A 17,686-nucleotide genomic window follows, 5' to 3' on the forward strand; every position below is an offset into this window, starting at 1 on the left:
TAGTGGCTTAAAACAACAGAAGTTTTTTCTCTTACAGTTCTGGAGGGAAGAGTCTGAAATGAGTTTTACTCAGCTAAAATCAAGTTGTCCACAGGTCTGGGTCCTTCTGGAGGCTCCAGGGAAGAATCTGTTCCTTGCCTCTTTTAACGTCTGGTAATGGCCAGCATTCCTTGGCTTGTGGCCACATCACTTCAATTTCTGTTCCCTGGTCACATTGCCTTTTCCTCTCCTGTAAGCAAATCTCCCTCTGCCTACTCTTAGAAGGTCGCTTGTGATTGCATCCAGAATAATTTCCTCATGTCATAATCCTTAAATTACATCTGAAAAGTCCCTTTTGCCGTATAAGGTAACATTCACTGGTTCTGGGAAATTAGGGTATGGCTATCTCGGGGGAGCCATTATTCAACCTACTACAGTCCTGTCAGCTCTATGAAGGGAGTACCCTCACTCCCATTTTACAGACAAAGACACAGATGGGGCTCATAGGAGTGAAGGAATTTGAAACATTTCACACACTAGTAAATGGTAGAGCAGGGAGTAAACCTAAGTCTGTCTATTTTCCAGTCACGGGCTTCTTATTTTATACCATTGTACCCAAAATACAGTCAGGGAGGAAGAATTTTTCTCTCCCCTTCTAGGTCCTTCTGGCTGATCTAAGAATTAAATTGACATGAGGCAGGGCTTCCCTGGTGGCGCAGTGGTTGAGAGTCCGCCTGCTGATGCAGGCGACACGGGTTCGTGCCCCGGTCCGGGAGGATCCCACATGCCGCGGAGCGGCTGGGCCCGTGAGCCATGGCTGCTGAGCCTGCGCGTCCGGAGCCTGTGCCCCGCGACGGGAGAGGCCACAAAAGTGAGAGGCCCACATACCGCAAAAAAAAAAAAAAAAAAAAAAAAAATGACATGAGGCAGATTAACAAGAGAAAATCAAACAAACGTTTAATAACATGTATACATGGCAGAGACCCAGAGAAACCGAGTAACTCTCCAAATGGCTGACACCCTCACCTTAAATACCATCTTCCTCTAAAGACAAAAGAGCATGCTGGAGTAGCTGGGACTTGAAAGGGGAGAAAGGAAATTCATATGGAAATGGAAAAGCAAATCTTTGGTAAACAAATGTTTGCTGGGCCTCAGCAGAGACAATCGGACAGAGAGTAGACTCTGATCTCTAGGCCCTGTTCAAGTTTCCTTCACCACCATGCCTAACCTGTATTCTTTGCAGATACCTCCTCTCCTGAAAGCTCTCTTCTAGGACAGGCCTTTTACCTAAATTCTTTAGGCAGCTAAGGCGTAGGTAAAATGAAAGAATTCTTGAGTCTTTTGGGCCTCGACTGTTTTCAGCTCAAAATAATCTCTACGACAAAGTTTGGGGATGGCAAACTTTGCTCCCCTACAAGACTGATAACACAAGACTCTTTATAAATGGTTTCCGCGGTGGAAACCAAAGAGCCCAGTATTTTGCCCACGGAGACTTCTGCCAAACCATGCATTGGCTCTGTGACTTTAAGCAAGTCCCTTGACCTCTTCTCACCTGTAGTATGGGGGAAGCTTAGGTGTGAGGATTGAAATAATGTCACTGCTTTGTTACTGTTACTAGAAATATAAGTGAGTATATTTGCCATCAATCCCGCCATTGGAAGGCTGTGGGGTAGGGAAGGTGTACAGGTGAGACTGTTCCATCAGGACCAAGACCAGCCCAGGGGAACTCCCCAGGGAGAAAAGTGATTCCCATACCTCTGTGATAGCTGTACATCGACCTCTAGGCCCTGCTGGGGGAGCTTCTAGCTCTGAGGCAAGCAGTACCATCCGGCCGACTCTGACTAGGGGAGAATTTTCCAGCACCACCTGAAGCCACAGAATGTGTAAAGGCTTGGAAAAACGAGGGGAGAACAGGACCCTTAAAGCCTGCTGTTGACTGCATGTGCACAGCAGGATGGAGGGGGATCTATGAAGGATGTTTAAGTAAACAGAGTAACCAGTACACTCAGTTTGGTCAACCTGGGAATCCCAAGGCCTGTAACAAAAGGTGCTATGTACTTTTTTACATGCTTACACATTTTTTTCCCTTTAACCCTTTTTATTTTAGTGAGCTCATTTCTGGAACATAGCTTGAGGTTATCTTTCCCATCATTTAAAAATGAGAAAATAAAGGCCCAGAATAGAAAAGCGACTTACCTAGAATAGCCAACAGGCATCATTTTGAGATTATTTTAGAGTGTAGCAAGCACAAACGTTTGATTAAGTGTATTTCCTTTAATCCTGAGAATAACTCTAAGAAGTACCAGTTATTAATGTACCCATTTTACAAATACGGGACCGATAACAGAGAAGTAAAATAATGTGTCCAAGGCCCCACTTGTTTTCCTAACTAGTTAGTGGTTGAATTAGGACGGGAACCAAATCCACGCCAGTCCTTTCACAACTCCAGCGTTAGCACTGACAGACATGGACTTCTCACGGCCTCTTGCTGCCACGGTACCCGAAGAAACACAAGCAAAGCCCCTCTTGCCTCATTACAATGTTATGCACAAACTCCATAATCACTCAGGGTGGTCCATCCGAGTCCAAGAATGTCATTTTTGCCTCTGGGTACCTGTTAAATTAAGTACATGAGGAAGCACCCCCAATCACAGGAGGTTGGGGATAGAGCCCACAGCCTGGGTTTGGATCTTCTTGCTGTCATTTATTACTCACGTGACTCAGACAATTTACTTAAGCTCTCTGTTCCTCACCGCTCCCATCTGCAAAATGGGAATAGTGATGGTATCAACCCAATGGGCTCACTGTACAGATCGCTGAACTTCATATATGCAAACTGCTTAAAAAGCGCCTAACGGGAACAACTCAGTCAACGTGAGCCACTCTTATCCATCTTTGTCCACAAAAGAAATCTAAGAAAAACCAAGAAGAGAAATAAAGAAAAGGGACAAATGAAACATCCTCACAAGTATCTAACTCAGTTGTGACAAATCAGTCAAAAAAATCCAATCTGCCTTGGCTTCAAAGCCGTGTATTCCCTCCGCAGCCTGCGTTAAGTCCTCAGATCCTTTGACTCACTTGCATTCATCACAGCAGCCTGCGTGCACACCAGCAAACGTGACCCAAACCATCCCCTCAGCTCTCCTACAACTCCAGACCTTCCAACTCAGCACTGGTCAATGCTCGTCATTTGCATCCTTCCCTCTCCCCCTTTGGCTCCAGCTAAGAGGTCATCCTTAGAAAGTATTAGCAAACAAGACAGCACCTGGTGGTTTCAACTCCCTTCTCTCCCCTGCTAACCCCTGCAGAGCCCAGAAAGACTTTAGGTGGAAGCTGGGATTCAGGCACAACACAGCTGTGCCAAGTGTGAGCTTTCGGCTGCCACTTGGGGCCGGGGGGATCATTCATCATCAAAACTAGCCCACTGTGTTGGACCCGAGCTCCTTCATTGCTTTGGGAGAGATTTCTGGCAAATATAGAGTCACATGGGACTTTTGGACGGGAGTTAGCACACTAGATGAATCCCAAGAAGAGGAGGAGGAGGTTGGGAGAAGTGGGTAAGCAAGCGGGGGGGTGGGGGTGAGGGTGGAAATCAAGGGGTCCCGTGGGAAGTAAATGCTAGACTTCTCAAAGAAATGGACGCTCAGCTTCCTCAGATAGTGCCAGTCCTGGCCGATATTCTACTTCCTGGCTGATCTATCTCGGGAAAGAACAAAAAGCATTGCACCTAACAGACCTCCAGGGTAATGAGAATGATCTCACCTGAGGTGAACCTCCACACTCCCTCGGGCTTCCAAAGCACGTCCGCCACTGGCAACCCGTGAATGAGGATAGCAAACGAGCAACAACGAAATCAGGCTTTGGCCGAGAACTCCGTGCAGAGGTGAAGTTTGCAAGCGTTCACTCTGTCCTCTCACCTTCCTGCTAAGTTGGAAGGTCTGGAGTGGTGGAAGGGCTGAGGGGGCTGGTTTTGGTCACGTTCACTGGTGTGCGTGCACGCTGCTGTGATGAATGCAAGTGAGTCAAAGGGTCTCAGGACTTAACGCAGGTTACAGAGGGAATACACAGCTTTGGGAAAAAGTGTTTACCGTACTGAGCAGAGGGCCACCATAAGACACCGGAGGCCAAGAGGCGCAGCCTCTGCCAGACAGGAGGATGAATGGATATTGATTCCATAAGCATCCTCCGCTGTAATGTCTAATGTGGTTTAGTTGCTCAGTTCTGACCTTGATGACCATCTTCATGGAAAGCAGCCGAGGTGGCCTTGGGTAAGTCATTTCTCTTCTCTGGGCCCCCTCTCCTCACCTGTGAAATGGATATATTGGGGAATCTAGTTTCCCTCTTACGTTCTAAGGGTGAAGAAAGAAGAATTTAATTATAAAGCACAGCATGTCAAACATTCACTTGTTCCTCCATTACTTCTTTCATTCAATAAACATTTACTGAACTCCTCCAATACCCAAGGCTCTGTGCTAGGCAAGGAAAAGCAGGTGTGATCACTGCCCTCTGGAGGCCTAGCATGTAGGAAGAAAAACAAGACATACGTATAATTATACCATGTAGAGGCAATGAATGTCCTAACAGAGTTACAACATGCATGGAAGCATTTCTTGTGGAAGACATCTAGGAAGCAACACGGTGAAGTTAGATCAGAATTGGATGCCAAGTGGATGTGAGAAGGTGGAGGTGAGGATTCCAGGTAGAGTACGGCGTTAGCAAAGGTTCAGGTATTGGAGAGCACAAGGTGTATCCAGACCCATTTGCCTGGAAGGGAGGCTGAAAAAAGTCCAGAGATAGATGAAAACAAGTGCCTTATCTGGGCTCCTCTTACTTAAAAGCCAAGGTATGGCTTAAGATGCCACAGAGGTTTTGGAGAAAACTCCTTTTACAAGTAGCCTCTGCTAAAAATACACAAATAAAACTAATCATCTCTGGAATATACTTCTATGATAGTTAACTTAATGCTTAATAATATTCTTGTTTGTTTGTTCCACTGGCCTGTTTCCTGCCTTGAGGGCCAGCCTGGTCATATTTGGCTTTGCTTTCCCTGTGATTGGCTGAGCCACTTGTAGTAGGAATACTACAAGGATGGGGGGCTGGGTTTGGGAGGTTCCCAGAAGAAGCCATACGTTATCACCCAGCTTTCTAGCATGTGCTCTTATTCCATTTAAATATACATACGACTGCAAATATGTATTGATTATGCATTATATGTAAATGTAGTCTACATGCCATGTGACATGTATAATACACTATTCTAATATGTCTATTCCCTAACCCAGGAGATAAACTCAGTAGACTCTGAGAAGCCAAGAGAAATGGAAGCACTCACTACTGGTAAAAAGACACGGCCTCATGCTACTACAATATGCTTTAGCTAAAACACAGAGTTAAAAACTTCCAAAACAACCAACATTTGAATCAGCCAAAATAGTTCAAAAGTTCAAATGAATTGTCTTATGACATGACTATTTATGGGCTTTCTTGTTGTCTGGGAGGGTCACTTAAGCAGAGAATCCTAGGATACCGGGGCCAGAGAGACCACAGGGGTGACCTAATCTTGTCCCACTTTTTTCAGATTGGGAAACTGAGGCCCGCAGCAATAATAATAAGTATGGGGGTGATATCATTCAGTACTGAAAACAGGCAGATAATTGAAACCTCTGTTATTCATACTTGATTTTTTAAAAAATCAAGGATCTCTGAATTGGCTCTATGGAACAAAGAAACATATCTTCCATATACAAATATGGCAGTGATTTTTATACAAGCAGTGTTACAAGCTAATGGGGCGTAAAACATTGTTGAAATATCATCTTACAAGGTCCCTGGGCAGTGATGTGTAATGGAAAGAACTGTGGAGCCCAGTGTTGTCATTTAAACGCCCCCCAGGTATATTCCCTCGGTGAGGTTCCATTACTTCTCTGAACTTCAGTTTCTTCGTCTGTAAAAAGGGGACAGCACGTGTGCCTATCACACTTCCTGGTTGTGAGGATGTAATGAAATAACGTCTATAAAGTACCTTGGGTGGCACCTAATATAGACTTAATAAAGGAGGGTCCAGCGGTAGCTACAGGTTACATGATGCCTCATTTCCCACCAGGATCCCCAAAAGTACTAAGTGCTGTGACAAGCTCAAGCGTGGGTGCCCTGGCCTGGCCTCTTCCCCCGCTCCTTCCCATGCTTGTGTGTGCCCTGAGGATACCCAATGCATGCTAACCACCAAACTCACCGATGACTCAGAGCTCGGCAAGAATCCACAGCAGGCTGGAGAGCAAAGGCGCAGCTTATGTTTCAAAGATTAACTTGTTACTTTTTTTTCTTATGGCGGGCACCTTTCAGCATTGAGAAGAAACCTTGGAGACCTTTCTTTAGGAGACGCAGCTTAGAAGACAGGACCAGGCACAGGGCATGTTCAGTGTCAAAAAGCTGCTCCCCTGTAGTGCCACGGGGCTGGGACAATACCGCCTCCAGGCAGCTGGACAGGACTGTGGCTGTGTCTCCCCAAAGGAGACTCCGGACTGATCTGTGTTCTCAGTGCCTTTCCCACCTGCTGAGAACGAATCCCTTATCTCTCTGCTGTCCCTGAGAAACCCCAAACACCCCAGGCTTTCGAAAGGCTTTATCTCCTCTTTCCAGGAATCCGGCTCAGCCCCCCTGCCCTCTCCGAGGTGCCACTGAGCAGCTGCTGCCCAGAGCCCAGGCGGGCTAGCCGCCGGTCTCGTTTCCATGTCTCCAGCCTGCCTGGTGAGAGAGCCAGAGCTGCTGATTCTTCTCCGTCTCGCTCCCTGGGCTTCTGTCTCACAATTAGAAAAACCGTTTGCGGAGCAAAGCAAAAATCCCACGTTACTAACAGCTGCTCCGGGTCCGGGGCAGGAGGCGAGGGGAGAGGGAATTCCTACTTTTGCAATAAATTGTATGCAAATAAGTTCTTTTCCTGGCAGAGAGCAGGGAGTGAGTGCGTCTTTCAGGAGCTAACCCTGTTCCGCTGGGAGGGCTGTTCCTTTAATTCACCAACTGAAAAAGTGGGAAAGGATGTCTGGAGGCGAGGCGTCCCATTACAGAGGAAGGAGCTCGCTATATAAACCAGCCAAAGCTGGCCGCACTGGCCACAGCCTGCCTACTGTCACAAGCTCTCCCGCGCGCGCAGACACACACCCCCGCCTGTCCTCCGCACAAAGACAGCAGGCTCGGGGTGACACTGGGGCAGCGCACCGGGAGCCTCGCTGCGCACATCCAGGTACTTATTCCATGGAGCTGGTTCACACAAGGATCTAGGTCTTTCCTAACTCCAAAAAGGTAAGTCTGTTTCACCCCATTTCCAAAGATGTGATACACTGTTTGCATTTCCGGGACCAAATAGGTTGTGGTGTCCTAGGGACCAAATAGGTTGTGGTGTCCTAATTATAAAACTTTTGTTTTATCTCGGCTGCTGGCAAAATGGGGTACTTGCTGTGATCGGATGCACCTTGACTTGTTTTCTCCTTGCCCCCTTCCAGTCTTGTAGATTTCTGTCTGCTTGTTTTAGTTCTATGAATAGTTCCACGTGCAAGGAACTTTTTTAGGAAGTGTTTTATCTCTGTCCTTCTTCTGAGGGAAAGTAAGAATTTACTCTTAACTCCCTACCTGGCTGATTCACCTGTGAATATTTTTGTTTGAGGGTTAAGGAAGTAGAGTTTGAAAGTGGAGTTTGCTCGTGGCCTTACTTTGGGGTGGGTTGGGGGAGATTGATAGACGATGGTAGAAGAACAATAAAATTTTACATCTCAACAGCCCTTACCTTACAGTTTACAAAGAGTTGTGTATCCATCCCTGTGTTCCACAATATCCACCTTGTAGTCAGACAAGGAAACGGATGAGGGCTGGGGGACAGAACAGAGAAGGTAACTCCTAGGGCCAGGTGGACAAGTGCAGACTAGGAGACAGGAGTGGTGGACACTGGCTTCTGTTCTGAAGGGCCGGGGGACTCCCCATGGATGCCTCCTGATTCATTGATCCCTGAGCTGGGTACCTGGGCATGTTTGGGGTGCTTAGAGCCAGCAGTATCCCATATTTTTCTAGAATCACCTCTCCTTCCTCATCTCTCATCGCAGAAAGCCCTGAGAAACAATTGCCCCTAGGGATGGGAAGCACACCTCCCCTGGCCGATGGTGGAAGGAACGCAGGGGTTTCTTGTTCCCAGCCGTGCTGTAAGGGGATTAGGAACTTGGGTTTTGAGGCCAGGGATCCTTTTAGTATCCCCACCACCACCACACATGTGACCCTGATGAAAATATGTGACCTCTTCGAGCCTCAGTTTTCACTTCTCTAAAATGGGGACAGTAACTCCTGTTGTCTTTATGAGAAAATGAAATATAAAGAGATGGGAAGAGCGAGGGCTCAGGAACTGGAAGTTTGGGTAGTCGCTGTCATTGCCCCAAACTGCTACCACTTTGGAAGTTAAAAGAGGCACTTAGCCAATCTTGGATTCTTTCTTCTGTGTTCCTCACCCCCTATTCCCCCGGCTCCCTGTCTTTTTATCTCACCAGGTCTGAGGGCATCTCACTACCTGGCAGGTCAGATTCTTGGCTGTATTTTCCAAGCTGGAGGTTATGTTAGCACAGGTTGGGAGAAAAGGGAGAAGCCTGGGTTGGATGTAGATGTTTTGAGTTTGGGCATTTGCAGATTCTGAAGCTGTCGGCTATAAAGTACCATGCTGCCGGGGGACTCTTTGGAAATGCGTTCCGTCCAGAGGGATAGCGGGACAGGGAGCCCCATTTGAAGAATGAACGCCTTTTTTCACGTTTTTGTGGACCCCTTCCCCCCTTTTATGGAGTTTTCCCATATATGCTTTAGAAATAAAACCTGCTGCCCACCCCAGCCAGCTTCCTGCCTCGTCCTGCAGTGTGGCAAGGCCAACTCAGGAGTGGGGAGAGCTTTCTTCGGGGCTATTGAAAGCTGCGAAATGTTTGCTAGCCTTGTGTGCATCCAGCCCTTTGCAGGAGACGGAAGTGAGTGTGCTTTGAACCTGTGCGTTGCAGGGAGGTGATGGCATTTGGGGAAAGAAAGTGAATATGAATATTCTCTGATTTGCTCAAACAATGTGAATTGGATAAGGATTGAGAGGGGGGTTGCCAAACTCTACAGTTGTTAAAGATTATTTTTTTCTATGCTTTGCAAAACCTAGCTTCCTTATCTCGTCTCCCACTAACTGCCTCCCCCGCCCAAAGTGACCAACTTGCCAGCCGGCAGCTTTGTCATCCATATAAAGAGGATGACCATCTATAGCTCATAGGGTGCTTGTGACACTCAAGTGAGATAATATGTATATCAAACTTCGCACAGAACCTGGCACATAGTAGGAGCTCAATAAATAGAGGTTTTCCTTGGTTTTCCTGCTTATCAATTTACTAGGACTTGTCCAAGATTAATGTTCTAAGACAGTGGTTTTCAAAGTTACTTTTAGCAGTGGAAATATTCATTAAATGAAATCGAAATGAATTGGCAAGACCCTAATATATGGCAGGTAAATGTGGGCCCGATTTGATTGAAGCAGGGGGTGGAGGGTCTAAAACTCACCCCATGGCTCTCAGCCTCTGGGAAATTTCCACAGAATCCTGACCACACAAAACACAGTTAAAAATCATGAAGCCAGGTGGTGTGCGTTCAGGCTGCAATTTTGCACTTTGACAAGGGTTTGTGCCCCTCCATGTCCAGTGGAAGTATGAGCAATTTCCCAAGTAGTACGGTAGACAGACATATATGTGGGGAGTTTAAAATGCTTAGCAAAGGATGATTCTTTTAATTAATTGTAATGATAGCAATAGACAAAACATAGGGAGAACCCACGCTCTAAATCTCTGTATACCTCATCTCACTAAATATCCACAGGTCTCTGAGAAAGGGACCGTACCTATGTGACAAAGGTTGAAAAGCAGAGAGAAGGCATAGCAGAACTCAGAGGGATGGAGCCGGTTTTCAGACCCAGGTCCCCGTGACCCCCAAATCAGGGCCCATTCCGCCACGTTCCTTCTGAATGCTGCTGCTTCTTGAACTGCCTTTAGAAGGGAAGAAAACGTTCTTTCTGACTAAATCCGCCCCTCCAGCCAGACTGTGGCCACCCATAAATGCAGCGGTAGCCTGATCATATAACCAGAATGGAATTTGGAAAGGGAATTCAAGCTGACGGAATGAAAAACATATCCCCCTTAATCTTACTCTTTCTAATGCTCCCAATGGACTATGAACACCTATTCTCTCCTTCCCCCTGGATTTCTACAAACAGCCATGTTTTCTTATAGGAAAAAATATCCAGCTGGCTTAATACATAAGTCATGCTGAAGTCACGGCAGTTTGAAATGCAGAGAGTAGCGAACAACCATTTAGTTGACTCGATACACAACCCCTCTGTGATGATAATGCACGCACACACACACACACACACACACTCAAAATAGTTAACGTGGAAGGTTAACTACGTATCACATATGTGATAGGATGGTTTGCCTATGGTTTCTCATCAAATTCTCACTCTCACACTGCAAGTTATAAATTACTAGCCCCATTTTATGGCCAGAGAAATCAAGGCCCAAGGAGGTGAAATGATGCATCTGAGGATTTCCATAAGAGGGAAGCAGAGTTGGCTTTGAACCCAAACTTGTGGACCAAAACCCTACTCTTCTTTCCCTTATGCTGCATTGTCTCCTGACGTCAGGCTGGGCGGGCCTCTATGGGACCTTGAACGATGTCTTTCGGTGGCTGCCCGAGATGGCAGAGAAGCCCTCAGCTGGCATTGGTGTCTATTGATTTTGCAGAATAGCCCTGCGTATATCACTTTTCACGGTGCTCAGGAAAGGTCAGCTCATGGTGGTAAAATTCTCTGCCTGGAAACAGAAACGTTCAAATTTCAAGCCCCGAGAGAGAGAGAAGAATGACACTAGAGGCAGCGGTCAGGTCATTACTGCTGAGTTTCATCCCACCCTTGGCCGAGCTTGACAGGTGGGAGCTCTGGCTGGGAAAGCAGGGCTGAACCTGTGCCTGCACCCTCTCTGAGAGCCAGGTGAACGGAGCATCTGGTTTTAAAAGAGCTGATTGGGAGGTAGATTGAAATCAGTGTGCCCAGCCTCGGGGCAGTGAATCCCAGGATGGCTAGGAAATGGTTGTAAGCTCTGAGCCACAAGTCCCCCTGGGTTATGGTTCAATCATTTCTCACTTTAACATCACAGGGAATCCCCTTGAACTTAATCCCAGGCTAGTACGAACACCTTCAACATGTGGGAAACATTAGGTGAAGGCTCCTTTCCAAGAAGGAAACCCCTCCAAACTCCTGCAAAGTATAGGCAATAATTCCAACCGAGACAGAGAGCGGTGGCCTTACCTACCGTAAGGGGTTCTACAAACCCTATGACCTTCTTTGCAGAGGAGAAAAGCCTACGCGCCTACCTGATTCTAACCCTGGTGACCAGACTATTTTTTTCAGTTATGCCCTGAAGCCTTGTTCTGTTTCCTCCTCTGTTGCCTCATTTTTCCCGCCTCTCCTTAACTTTAGCAACAACCTAAGTTCAACACTTCATCACTCCCTTTGACCCTCCATCACGGAAAAAAATTCAAATGCCCACGCTGAAAGCAGATTGTGAATGGAAAATCCCTTCCGTGTGTATTTTTAGTCTATTTGCGAGTGAAAATGAAAAAAAAAAAAATCATTTCATGCCAAGTTGTCTCAGATTTTTTTTTTTTTGAAATATCCTGAAATTCACAAGCCCTTAATTATGCAGCCATGGTAACTCAAATAGCTTTGGTTGGTCCTTGAACTTCCCCTATGTCAACAGCCAGAGATATTTCATAAACTCTGAAAGTAGACAGCTTGTTTCAGAATTAACCACTGACCAACTCTTACCCTGGAGGAGGTGAGTTGGCTGCTACTGACTTCTACACGAACGTGTCTGAAACGTTTTTCAGGGAGGGGCTGAGGGGATGATGGCAATAACTAATATTTACTGAGTACTCAACAGGCATTATGCCATTTAATCAGCAACAATTGCTTCCAGCAAGTGTAACTGCCCCGCGAATTCAAACCTAGGGGACCTGGGGCTGGAAAAGTTTAAGTAGCTTCCCCAAGGCCGCTCAGAGGGCGCTGCCGGAGCCAGAACTCAAACCCACTTCCAAGTCCTGAGCAAGTGGTTATAACCGTCACACTCCACACTGAGATTCTGCTCATCTCTGACGACAGGGCTAGACAGAGCAGAGCCCAGAAAGAGTCAGAGGCGTGTCTTTCAGGCCCTAGTGTTATCTTCAGCAGGTGGCCACCGCTGCTCTCTCCAACTTGCTTCTTCAGGGCCCACTTCCTGCAGAAACTGTAATTAAATAAGTAGTGTATGATTTCAAGTGTAATATGTTTCCCCTACTGGGCTGGAAGCTGCAGGAGGGTGAAGCCCTCCTGCCAGCCTGAGACGTGAAGCATGGACGCACACATAAGCAAGTGCTTGCCCTGCAGACGGGCTTACACACCCCTCTGACAGTTCCTGCAGAGGCTCTGCGCTTCCCCCCACTGACCTCTGCACATCATAACTGCGCTGATGATGTCCTCCCCTGCCCCACCTGACTGTAGGCCATTGAGGCCAAGATCATCAGTGAGGCAGGAACCCTGTGTGCTGGAGCTCAATCTCCCCAGAGGTTAGCTACCTGCTGGCAGGTATCAGGTCCTCAGAAAGGTACTGTTGAAGAAACTCTGCTGTCCTAACGGCAATGAACAATAGCGCAACACCGCTTGGCTTCTGAACCGTGTCCTATGGTGAATGAAGCATTTTCACGTGCCAGATAGTTGTAATAAAGCAGGATTCTCAGGAATTTATAAATGTATAAAATAACTTTTCTTTGCATCACTCTCAGATTTTCCCAGCAACCAAATATTATTTCACAGTTAAGTAAACTGAGGCCACAAAAGGTTGTCACTTGCACAAAGCAGAAAGTGGTGGCATTGGGATTCCTCTCCAGGCACTCCCAGGACTGCCCTTCTTCCGCTGTGTCATTGGGTATTCAGGTATTATTCCCATTTTCCAGATGAGAAAAGAGGTTAAGGTAGCAGGCGACTTGCTAGAGGAAGAGTCACATTTTTAAAGGGTGGTTCAGTAGACAGGGTGATGCTTAATACAAATACGAGAACTGCCAGTGATAGACATTAGGCAAGGGGATACTTTGGAGAGCTTAAATTTAATCACCCAGGGATGTGTTCCGGGTAAAATATTTGGTAGGTAGAAAAAAAGATGACAGACTGAATATTGAGTGCAAGTCAGTATATATTGGTTGAAAGCTCTATGCCTACGGATGCCACCCATGGAAAGCCTGGCTAATAGCAGTGCCCCGGGGAACTCTGCTAGGCACCTCATGCAATATGCACACGCGTAACCTCACTGCAGAGGCGACACACCACAGCCAGCACAAGAGAACCTAGAGCAGCACTGGACTCCCTGCCAGCCAGAGACCCTCAGGAACACTGCATCCAGGGTAGGCACCAAGATACAAAACAACAACAACAATAATAATAAAGCCCGTGAGTACAACCAGATGAGGAAGCCATGACTTTTCACCTAGGGAAGAGACAGTCCAGTAGAGGCAAATACCTAAGGAAGCTCTGATGCAACAGAAGGAGCCCACCTGCTGGGGAGGTGGCTCACGGTGGGCAGAGACACCTTTAGTGCTGCCCCCCAGGAAGTGGCCTGCTCTCCGAGGCACTTATGCCCTGGGTCCTGGGATGGTCACACAGAGGTAGCTCTATGCGGAGACGTCACAGAACAATGCTCCAATTTATAGGTAGGGCGTTTAAAAAAAATTCCCTTCAACCCATAGAATGTTGAAACTGAAAGGGCTCATTGGTAACCTCCCAGCCAGGGGCTTGGAGACTAGACTTAAAAGGCTCTTCCGAGGTATTAGGGGGCTGCCGTGGAGAGACGGGGAGGCCAAGCACTCAACCTCATTTCAACTAAAGCCCCTCCTCTTTTATCTGTTTTATGCACTGAGCCTCCTCGTGAAATGTCATTTGATGAAAGAGTTCTGCGACCAAAAAAAAAAAAAAAAGTTTTGGAAACCGCTGGCCTAGTTTATCTTGCCTCATTTTAAAGATGGTGAAATGGAGACACAGAGAAGGGAAAAGTCCTTCTAAGATCTCATGCCATTTGGCAACAGGGTCAGCACTGAGTCCTAGGTCCTCTCTCGTGCTCTTAGAAGATGGAGGCAATGTAAAAAACATCAGAGTTAATACACTCTTTAGAAAGGAAAAATTAGCAGAGTTTTATTCTCTGAACAGCTTTACACACATGAACTGAGCCAAGGAGTCCTCTGTATTAGTGATCTATCGTTGCACAACAAATTCCCACAAAACTTGATCATTTAGAACAACACAAATTAATTACCCTACAGTTTCTGTAGGTCAGGATTCCAAGCACAGCTTCATGTTCTCTCATGAGGCTACAATCACAGAGTTGGCCAGGATTGGGGTCTCATCTGAAGGCGCAACAGGGGAATGATTAGCTTCCAAGTTCACTTGTGTGGTTGTTGGCTGGATTCAATTCCTTGCTGGCCGTTGGCCTGAGGCCACCCTCAGTTTATTGCCACATGGGCCTCTCCAACATAGCCATTTGCTTCATCAAAGCGAGAGAGAGAGAGAGAGAGAGAGAGAGAGAGAGAGAGAGAGAGAGAGAGCGAGAGCGAGAGCTTGCAAACAAGACAGATATCACAATCTTGAGTAGCCTAATGGTAGACGTGACATCCCATTACCTTAGCCATATTCTGTTGGGAAGAAGCAAGCCTCTGAGCCATCCCACACCCAAGGAGAAGGAATTACACAAAGATGTGACCAACAGGAGGTAGGATCGGTGGCGCCAATCTTAGAATTTGCCTGCTATTGCCTCCAGCACTCCACTGTCACCGATTCTGACAACTTCTTATCAATCAGTTCATCCAACCCAACTGCACTCGTATTGATTAGCAGTTGGCACTTATGGCAACCACTAGGGTGGACTGTGTCTTATTTAAGCTCCTTATCCATTTATGAGGTGGAGCCAGGTATCTTGCATTAGATGTCATAGTTCACTGGGGAGCCATGATTCCTCTTGAATATAACCCCAGAGTAGGATCTTCCAAGGCAATGACTTCAAATGTATTTTATTCAAGGGCAAGACAATTCAAAGGGACCAAAACTGAAACTCCCCCATTGTTCCCCCCTCCACAACCTATTTCCTCTCTTAGCAGATATTATAAAGAAGACAACGCTCTAGGATTAATTCCCTCTCCTTTTCCAACTTTTGGTTACTACCTCATCATACACCAAACCTGCGGACTCTACTGCCTTGACAAGTAAAACAGTTCACTGCCTCTCACCCTCCCCATGATCAGGGTAGTTCAGGCTGCAGCATCTCACAGATGGACCACTGCAACAGTTTCCCCACTACTCCCCATCCGCCAGCCTTCCCTTCCAATCTGTCCCTCAACGTTGGGTTGTAGAAATCAACATTCCTCGGCATAAAGTTTTCCAGATGGTTCTCTTTTGGCCATAGGAAGAATTCAGATCCCCAGCCTGGCATTCAGTTTTCTCCATGATCTGGCCCTGGTCTGCAAACAGACCTTGTAACTTCAGCTCTCATCCATGCTTTCCACACCAACCATTTCATGCTTCCTATGCCCTTCCAAATGCCATTCCTTCTTTCCTAGAATGTCTTTCCCTGTGGTTTCACCTACTCATATCCCTCTGCAGTTCAGGATCTACCTCCTGCAGCAGAGTAGATGGCCCTTCATGTCACCCTTTCCCACCCCGTGTGTCTCTCTCTCATCACTTCATCATTCTAGAATTGCCTGTCTGCTCACAGGTCAGCTCCTCCTGCCGATAAAGTTTTAAAAAGGAGAATTTGTATCTAGTTTATCTAAAATCAAGTACAATTGGAAAAAAACAGTTGCTGCTGTCTTCAACAACGGGCAGGAGTCCTTGCTGTGTCCCAAATTTGGACTTCCCTTCCTCACCAGAGTTTGTTCAGAAAGCCCAGAACTTGACATTGTTTTCATGCTTAGCCTTCTAGGCTCTCGGCTGTGCAAAGTGCTGTCATAACGCGTGACGGGGTAAGGCAGCCCAGCCCTGAGACAGGAAACCATCTCAGGATGCAGACTTCAAGGAATGCCCTTAACTTTCAGAGGTGGCCCCTAGGATCAAAGTCTGAACTGCTTGGAATTTTGAAAAACCAGTACCAAGGACAGAGGAGGTCCGTCTGGGGAATCTGAGGCTGAGTCACATGAGACGGCGGAAACTCTGGCAGTTATAACAAAGATCTGTCTACAGCTAGTGGGAGGAAGGAGAGGGTAAAGGAGGGATGAAGATACAGCGTTCTCTACCTTAGGGCACAGAGAAATTCACAGCCCAGGAAAAGGATTGGGTAATGGTTAAGAGTATGGCTCTGGCATCAGAAAGCTCTGGGTCTGAGAGCTTGCTGTTTGCTCTAAGCCTCATTTTCTTCATCTGTATTAAAGGCAAAATAGTAACACCTACTCCATAAGGTTGTCGGGATGATTAAATGACATAGTGCAAGTGCATTGCTTCGCACAGAAATGCACTCAGTATCAGTATTCTATTGTTATTGCTGCTGTTGTTATCTGTTGTTGAAGTAGTTCTTGGCAATAAGACTCCACTAGAGAAGCAGTTCCCAAAAGTGTGTCCTGTGGAACAGCCTTCCCATGAGATGCACCTAAAAAAGTGTTCTGTGGCTAAAAGAGTGGAGAACACTTGACACTGTGTCCTGTTCTCGGAGATTCATAGCTCATATGTTCACTCAATATGTAATTCTAAGGGCTAGAGATACAATGGAAAACAAGACATGCAAGGCCCTTTTATTCATGGAGCTTAAGGGTGAAAGAGGTAGACAATAAAAAAGGAATCAAGGGGCTTCCCTGGTGGCGCAGTGGTTGCGCGTCCGCCTGCCGATGCAGGGGAACCGGGTTCGCGCCCCGGTCTGGGAGGATCCCACATGCCGCGGAGCGGCTGGGCCCGTGAGCCATGGCCGCTGAGCCTGCGCGTCCGGAGCCTGTGCTCCGCAACGGGAGAGGCCACAACAGTGAGAGGCCCGCGTACCGAAAAAAAAAAAAAAAAAAAAGGAATCAAACTTACAATACAATCTCCGGTAGATACTTGCTAAGAAGAAATCTAAAACGAGGTAAGGGATCGGTCAATGGCTGGTGGTGACGGGGGTGCTCTCTTAATTAGGATGAGACATGGAGATGACCTTTGAGCAGAGATCTGAATGACATGAGGAAGTGAGCCCAGCAGGGAGTGGTGAGGAGTTAGGATTTTATTCGGAGTGTGATTAGAAGCCAATGGGAGATTTGAGGTAGAAGAGTGCATGATCTGAGAAATCCTACAGCAGTTAGTGTTCAGCTTTGCTTAATCCAGTACCCTCAAACTTATTTGAACACAAACACCCTTGTCCACAGAACATCTACCTAAGAACGTCTTGGAACATAGTCTGGTAAATTCTGCACTGAAGCCTTGACAAAGCTTCATAGATTTTTAAAAGGAAATCTACAAACAATAAACGCTGGAGAGGGTGTGGAGAAAAGGGAACCCTCCTGCACTGCTGGTGGGAATGTAAACTGATACAGCCACTATGGAGAACAGTATGGAGGTTCCTTAAAAAACTACAAATAGAACTACCATACGACCCAGCAATCCCACTACTGGGCATATACCCTG

General features: G+C 46.7%; 1 protein-coding gene across 4 annotated transcripts in view; it reads left to right on the forward strand.

The window, feature by feature from the left end:
* Window positions 1-6,834: 6,834 nt before the first annotated feature.
* Window positions 6,835-17,686, forward strand: part of TNC (tenascin C) — a 95,710-nt gene continuing 84,858 nt past the window's right edge. The window contains exon 1 of one of the 4 annotated variants that reach the window (XM_028493596.2): window positions 6,835-7,278. The gene's annotated coding sequence lies outside the window, so the exon portion shown is untranslated. The remainder of the gene's footprint in view (window positions 7,279-17,686) is intronic. The other 3 variants (XM_024126180.3, XM_055087008.1, XM_055087009.1) reach the window with 3 other exon arrangements.

This window comes from Physeter macrocephalus, chromosome 9 (genome assembly GCF_002837175.3).
Source record: "Physeter macrocephalus isolate SW-GA chromosome 9, ASM283717v5, whole genome shotgun sequence".
Taxonomy (NCBI): domain Eukaryota; kingdom Metazoa; phylum Chordata; class Mammalia; order Artiodactyla; family Physeteridae; genus Physeter; species Physeter macrocephalus.